Here is an 8,867-nt window from a genome sequence, read left to right as displayed (position 1 = left end):
TAAAGAATAATTCTCTTGAAGCCAAAGTATTTTTATCTTTGAACAATAAAATCAACATTAACTATTGATTCAACATTTGTGAAGCATATTCAATTAAGTATGTCTTTTAATCTTCTTATTTATGATATCAAGAATAATTCTTCTAAGTCTCATTATACTTCTAAGATTAAGTTTAAGAATAACCTAGTCTACTTTGAAGAATAATTATATATTTTAAAAGGATAAGAATAATTAGGTATTCTTTAAGCTTGTTATGACTTTTCATCACCAAGATGTTTTAGATATAATAAAATTTAAGAGCTAATATCTAAAAATATTTAGTAGCATCAAATATGAAAGGCAATCAATGACTTCAAATAGTCATGTTATATTTATTTGAGATCCAAAACTCCTTGTCATTGACCTTATGGACTTCTTCAGCCATTACATATTTTGAAACAACTATGGTCTTCTGTTTCTATGGATTTTATCATTGTTCTTCTAACCTTAGATTCATATGATTTTATATTCATGATAGTAGATTATTTTACCAATATGGCATATTTTATACTATATATAAAATCTATTACATGTAAAAAAAATAGCTAAGCTTTTTCTTAACAACATCAATTACTATGATGGATTTTCTAAAGATACTATATCAAATGTTGGAATTTAATTTGTATCTAGATTTTATAGAACCTTTTTTAAGATTTTAAATATAGATATAAATCTCTCTTTGGTTTGTCATCCTAAAACTAATGAGCAAATAAAATAGGTAAATCAAATTTTAAAGCAGTATTTGAGGTATACCACCAATTATCTTAAAAATGATTGGACAACTCTTTTACCATATGTAAAATTTATATATAATAATTTGGTACATTCTTCTACTTAACAAATATCTTTCTTTGCCAAATATGGTTATCATCTATGACTTGATATTTTTGACTTTTTAAAAGTTGATAATCCTATGATAGAAGGTTTAGCAAATTATTTGTTAGAGCTACATGCAACAATAAAGGCACAGTTAAAGGAAGCTTAAGAACAACAAAAGATCAATGTTGATGCCTATCACAAAGAAAAATTATAATTCAATGTAGGTAACAAGGTATGGCTACTTTGTCACAAAATGAAGATTACTTATTCTTGTACAGAATTGGATAGTTGTAGGCTTGGATTTTTTTTTATTAGTGAATAAATCAATCTTATTATTTTTTTATTACATCTACCAAAGTCTATGAAGATCCATTCTACATTCTCTATATGTCTTTTAAACCATATAAAATAATGAATATTTAAAAAAAAAAAGACAAATACCACCTCTTCCTATAGAAATAGATAATAATCAAGAGTTCAAAATAGAAGAAATTTTAGATTCAAGGCAATGCCAAAATATATTAAAATATCTTATTCATTAGCACAGACATGATATTAGTAAATACACATAGAAGCCAACAAAGAATATTACAAATACAATTAAGAAAATTGAGGCTTTTCATCAACAACATCCATCAAAATTAAGATAAAAAATAGCAAATATTTAATATAAAAAAAATATGATCTAAGAAAGATATAATTCTATCTTCTATTCTTGTTTGTAATTTTTGTATATTTTTGATGCTAAGGACATGGAGAATCAACAATCAATAGATTTAGCTCAAAAACTATGATTTGATGACTTATTAGATGAGACATTATAATTGTCACAACCTTCAAGATGGCATAATTAAGATGAAGCTCCTTAAAAACAACATAACTTTCTTTGATTAGATGGTAAAATATAATATGTTTAATATTACAACCTCAAAAGAGACTCCCAATATTTGGTGATTTTATTAGAGATAGGAACAATTCTTGATAGTATTTCAAATATTTTATTTGAAAAAAGTTACGAAGACCTCAACATTGATCAAATAACAAGGTGGTCTTCTCTCTCCAATATGAAATACTATCAATGGCTAAGAAGACCTATCAATTATCTTTGAAGAAAACAAAGATCAGAATATGTGACAAATATAATTTGTGACATATTAGATTTTTTCAACATATAATAACTACTCCTTATGGAATTTATCTTTAGAAAAGAGAGTAATTTTAAGAATATATATATTTATTCTAATATTTATCTATATAATTAAATAAAATTAAATAAAATTAAATTTATTTCATAATATTTTTTTAAGAGATATTTCTTAGAAGCTTTTTAGACATTGTTTTGACTTTACATATATTTGTAGTTGATTAATAGGTTAGAAACTTAATAAAAAAATTCACCATGTACTTATAGCTTACGGAATCAGCTAACTATGTAGTGTATATATATAAAATTTGCATTGCAAGTTAAGATATGTGTCTTATAAAGTCATTATGTTTTAGAGTTCATAAAAGATATTGCCACATAGCACCTAATTAAGAGTATATATGGTAGCAATAGTGAAGCCTTCTTCACTCTTATCAATGCCTTTTTAATTTTTATTCTTCTTTTAAGACTTTCTTAGTCTTTTTTTTTCATTGGCAATAGCTATTCTAATTTAATATTATATCATCTTTGAATATTTTTTTAGTCTTTTTTAGTGACATAAGAGTACATTAATATTTAAGTTCTTTGAGATTATTATCTTTATTAAAAAAATACAACAAGCAAGATACAAGTAAGTAAAAATCAACAAGGTTGCATACAAGAAAAGTGTGGAATGAGATACCTCTCATTTCCAACACCCTTTACTTATAGGCAGAGTTTACATCTATTATAATTGAACTTCATCTTCATCTATATTTACTTCATTCAATGAAATCCTAGCTGCCACTTAAAATCCTAACCACTACCTAAATCCTTGCCGCCATCTCACTTACTTTCCTTCATCTTTTTGTTGCTCTTTGACCATTAGTAAATTATCTAAGGTAATACTTACTTACTTTACTATATCTATGATAGTACTTAATTACTTTAACACTCCCACTTTACTATTGATCAAAGGCTATTAATCCTAATATCTTTATTAACTTCTCATGTTTATTCTTTACTAGTGCTTTTGTGAACAAATTAGTAATTATGTCTTCCGTTGCACAATATTTTATATCAATAACTCCCATTTCAATCTCCTCTCTTATGAAGTGATATTGAATGTCAATATGTTTGATTTTGGAGTGATGCTTTGGATTCTTTGTAGAAGCAAAACATCCTTGATTATCACACTTCATTGGAATTACTTCTATTTATACGAGTCTAATACCTTTTAAAATTTGTCTTAGCCAAATTGCCTCCATTACACCATGACTTACTGCCATATATTCTACCTTTATTATCGACCTTGCAAATATTGATTGTCTCTTGTAATTCTATGAGAATGCTCCCACGAATTAGGAAGCTTCTCAAGCACCTTCTACAAACTATAAAGCTTCTCTAGAACCTTCTAGAATCTTCTACAACTTCCTAGTGTATGTCCTTGACATTACGTCCCCCCCTTTAGCTTTGAGGTCTCCGAGAAGCACTCCTATTGCGAGTCAGTATCAATGTAAGAAGTTGAAAATTTGTCGCATAGTGTCTGCAATATACTTCAATTGTTGTTCGTGGGGCAAGTAATTTATTGGTCCTTGTAATCAACAATAGTATCCTACCTCTTCGATTTCTGACCAGGCATGAACTTTCGTATCTTCATTAAGAAAATATCCTGCAAACACTCCTTCGAGAAGATCATCCTAGGCAGATTCTACCTCAAACACAATCACTAGTGACCTGTTACTAGGTATCCTCTGTTATCTTCGTGATATAAGCGATTCTTCATCTTGGAGTCGTCTTTGTGAGATACTCAGTTGAGAAGACATAACTGGTAGGGTATCTATCTCTTGGCTATCCATATCACACCGAAAAGTACAAGCACTAAACATAGAAGAATGGGCTCATGTTACTAATTTATTATCTCTAATTATATCTTTTAGAGGTTCCTTCTCTCCCTTCTTTGTAAGATCGAGGATTAAGAGGCTTCAAGGAGAAGGAACTTTACTGAAAAACTTTCATCAAAAGGGCTTCGATTTTTGAGGATAGCGTCGATGAAACTCTTATATCTTTTGTGACACATTGATAAGATTTTCCGCTGGTTCCGATGTACGCTCATTGATATCATAACCGCTCCAATACACTAGGTACTCCAATTTCTTCTACTTATGCCACGAATCTAGTACCTTTTCCACCTCGTATTCCTTGTAGTTTTCAATTTCAATACTAGGTGGCAAACATTGCACTCTTCTAAGAAAAGATGACTCTCGATAAGGCTCCAACAAAGAAACATGAAAGACTGGGTGTACGTTCATAGCAGCCGGTAATCCTAGATGGTACACCACTAGATTGATTTGCTTCTACATGACAAATGGTCCCAATCTTCGGTAGTCTAATTTATTACATAGTCGCTTAGTTTTGATATTTCGTCGAAGCAGCCATACTTTATCTCTAATTTTGAAAGTAGGTGCCTGATTCCGAAATTTATCTGTGGACACCTTGTAAGCTTCTTAGGTAGTTTGCAATTGAAGTTTCAACGTAGTTTGAAGCTTCGATAGTTGTTTCACATATCCTTTAGCTGCCGGGTTGTTATTAGTTGACGAACTCAACAAATCAAGCTTTGAATGATATCCATAGTTGAAAAAGAATGGTGTTTATTGAGTCAACGCATGAAGGGTGTTGTTATATGTAAACTTAGCTAACGATAGATATGTAGTCCAATCATCTTACTGATAGTTGATGTAGCATCGTAAATACTATTCCAAAGTTTGATTCACCCGTTCCGTTTGGCCATCAATTTGAGGATGGAAAGTCGAAGAAAGCTTGATATCCACCTTCAATATCTCAAAGAGAGATCTCCAAAACTTTGATACAAATTAGGTTCCTCGATTTGACATGATATCATCTGGTAAGCCATAATATTGATATACACTATCAAGGAAGAGTCTTGTTATATCTTTGCTTAACGATATTTTCTTGCAAGCAAAAAAGTATGCCATCTTTGTAAGTCAATCTACCACAACAAAGATGTTGTCAAATGAATTCGAGATCCATAATGAAGTCCATGGAAACCGAAGACTATAGCCAATGTGGAATAGGCAATGGCTAAAGAAGACCATAAGGACGATGTTGAGGATTCTTGGATCTTGAACAAATATCTTAAGAAAGGAAAAAATTCTTGACATCCTTCCACATTTGGAGCCACCAAAAATCTCGAGAAATAAGTTCCAAGGTCTTATTGAATCCAAAATATCCCGCAGTTGGAAAGTTGTGTCGAGATTGGAAAACTCGGAGTCATGCTCATCCCTTTAGAATATACAACTGCTCTTTAAAGTATAAAAGATTTCTTTCTACCTTGAACTTGTCATTATTGACACGTTGCGTGATATTAAGGGCTACAAAATCTCCAATAGTCACAATATGTACCTAATTGAGGAAGTCAGTATCAATTAGCACTATAGCAGAGCAAAGCCTGAATTATTTTGACTTCAATAATGTTGTACATTGTTGATCAAATGCTGCTTCTCCAGCCTTTGGTGCTAGATACGATCTCTTTGATAATGCATCGGATAGTCCTTATTGCTTCCCAGGCCGATATGTAATAACAAAGTCAAACTTGGATAGCAATATATTCCATCGAGCATGATGATGATTCAAAACCCGAGCCGATATGAAATACTCTAAATTCTTGTGATCCATGTATACGGTCACTAGATGTGCAGCTCCTTGAAGAAAGTGACGCCATTATTGAAAATAATCGACTATTGCAAGAAGTTCTTTATCATGGATCTCATAGTTGATCTCGATAGCAAAAAACTTTCGAGAGTAGAATGCAACCAGATGAAGCTTCTGTCTGCACCTATCTGCAAAAGTACAGCTCCTATAGCAAAATCTGAAGCATCGAACTCCAAATAGAAGGCCTTTACAAAGTTCAGATGTACCAAGATTGGAGCCATAGTAAATGCCATCTTAAGAACTTGAAATGATTTTTTCGCTAGAGGTCTCCATTTGAGCTTATCTTTATATGTCAATGGAGTGAGCGGAGCAGCAACTTGAAAATAATTCTTGATGAAGATCCGATAGAAGTTAGCGAAGCAAAGAAAGTATTGTACATTTCTAATCGTCTTTGGAACTTCCCATGATACAATTGCTTCCACCTTCTTAGGATCCATCTTCAAACCTTTCGTAGTTGAAATGAATTCCAAAAATTCCATCTTAGTTTGATTAAATAAGTACTTCTTCAATTTGGCGTAAAGTCCTTGCTTGCGGAGTTTTTCAAGGACCAGACAAATGTGTTTCTGATGCTCTTCTATGATCTTGGAAAATATCAGAATATCATCTAGATAGATGACAACAAAATTATCAAGGTGCTCCCAAAAGATATCATTCATCATGTATTGAAAAACTGTTGAAGCATTGGTAAGACCAAAAGGCATGACATTATATTCAAAATGGCCATACCTTGTCCAAAAAGCTGTCTTCCATTTGTCTCCTTCCTTGATTCGCAAGAGGTTATAAGCTCCCCTTAGTTCAATCTTTGTAAAGATCCTTACACATCCAAGTTACTCTAAAAGATGTGATATCAATGGTAATGGATAACGATTCTTCTTTGTCACCTTGTTGAGACCTCGATAATCTACGCACATCCGTAGCGAGCCATCTTTCTTCTTCACAAATAAGATTGGTACCCTAGTTGGTGATTTCAAATGACAAATAAAGTTCTTGGCTAGGTTCTCGTCAATGTACTTTTGCAACTCTGGTAACTCCATCTACAACAAATTGTAGATTGGGCCAAAAGGTGGTTGTGCTCTTTCCTGCAAGTCTATTGCACAATTGTATGGTCGATGCTCCGATAGCATGTCGGCATTCTTCTTTTGAAATACGTCTTCAAAATCTTTATATTGCTTTGGTATACTTGTTGTCGAAATCTTCTCTCTGCTAGTTGGAGTCGCATAAATAACAAATGGTGTGCCTTCCTTGGGTGATGTTACAAATGCTCTTACTCCAATAAATAAGGATTTTTTGATTCAAGATCTATTAACAGGCTTACTCTCGGAATGTTCTATAAGAATTGTCATCCTTCGTAACCTCTAATCTATCGATGGGTTATGCATTTCTAACTAAGAAAGACCAAGAATAATAGGATTTGAGGGGATTCTGATAATATTGAAAATAATATAACTAATGTGGTCTTTAAACGTCACCTCTATATGTTCTGATTCATGAGTGACACTACTAGATAATAAAGGTTGTTCATTTATTACTTCTACATGAACGGGTTTAGGTTTTTGTACCAAAGAAATCTTGTGACGCTTAATAAATTCTTTGTCTAAAAAGCAAGTAGATGCTTTTTAATCTAATAACGCTAAGGTTTTTAGTTTCTAAAGGCCAAAAGATAGAAGAATGATAAAACAATGGACAGGTTGAGCAAAAAGAGATGAACCTGATTCTTGTTGTGGTATTGAATTGTCTAGTCGCACAGTCCTTATTGTAGCTGGGCATCCTCGTTTTCCTGAATAAATGTGTCTTTGGTCCTCACAATGCGTCGATTTTGCTTCTTGGGACAGTTTCCAACTTTGTGGCCTTCTTCACCACAATATAAGCATAATCCTTCTTCCATACCCCACTTTTTTTTTTCTAGAATTAGGAATTTGACAAGTACCACGTCAATTTACATGTCTTCCACCTCTGAATGTGAATTCAGATTACTTGTTGATATAGTTGGAATGTAATGAGCCGTATGTTGTCTTGAGCGTTGATCTTGGCGACATTGGAATAGGTGATTATCGCACTTCACAGCTTGGCTAATGGCTTTGTTGAGCATTCGTGGATCGAGAAGAGATAATAAGAAATCCTTCATGTCATCCCTCAAGCCCCAATAAAATTGACTCATCAATACTTCCTCGTCCCAATTGATGTCATATACTAATTATTTAAAATTTGATGTATAGACTGACACAAAGCGTACTCCTTGTCGTAGTGACTAGATTTGTGTTGTAGCCCATCACGCCTTATCATGTTTGCCAAATGCTTTCGTAAATGCTTCTAAAAAAGTTTTGAAGTTGTTCAAAATTCACGATCCTTTTTCAAACAAAGGAGCAAACCATGATAGAGCTTGCCTTGTAAGCAAAGTTCTAACTAGTCTAATACATGACTCCTTTGTCGGATAGCGTTTGGGTTCTAAAGCTGTTATGAATCTAATTTGATTGATAAAACCTTGAAACTTGGAATGCGTACCATCAAACTTGTCTAAAAGGCTAATTTGGGGCTCCTTTCGTTGTTAGACCAACGATCCTTGTTGAACTAGAGGCAAAGTTGCTTCTCTTAGTGTTGAAGCTTGAGATTGGTGAATCCTCGATTGTGCCATTCCGAATGCTCCATCATCATGAAGTCTTGCAATGATTCCTTTAATCTCTGCAGTTTTTTATAATAACGTAACAAGAGCATTCATAATGGCATCCAACTTAGATTTTGAACTTTCAGTCATACTAATATCTTGACCTCCGGCCATTCTAAAAGAAGGCAAGAAATGACTCTAGAAGAAGGCAATATTGGTTTAGAGGAGGGTACTCCGCAACCTCTAAAACGCCTTAAAATGCCTTAAAATACCTTTAAAAGAAGGATAATTTACTCTCTTTAAGAAAGATAAGACTCCAATATTATAATAGAAGAAATATCAATATAGAAGAGGGTAATTCGTAACCTCTAAAATGCCAGTACCTTCAAGTAGGAGAATAATCCACACTCTAATAAGAAGGAACTAGCTTTGATATGAAGATGAGAGCAGTCTCAACAAACTGTCATGAATATAGAATACTAACTAGAAACAAGAAACTCAAGAAGAATTGGTAAGAACTAGATTAATCAGATGAGTACAAAAACAACACTA

Source organism: Physcomitrium patens, chromosome 19 (assembly GCF_059467195.1).
Source record: "Physcomitrium patens ecotype Gransden chromosome 19, ASM5946719v1, whole genome shotgun sequence".
NCBI lineage: Eukaryota > Viridiplantae > Streptophyta > Bryopsida > Funariales > Funariaceae > Physcomitrium > Physcomitrium patens.
Note: the sequence above shows the minus strand (reverse complement) of the source record.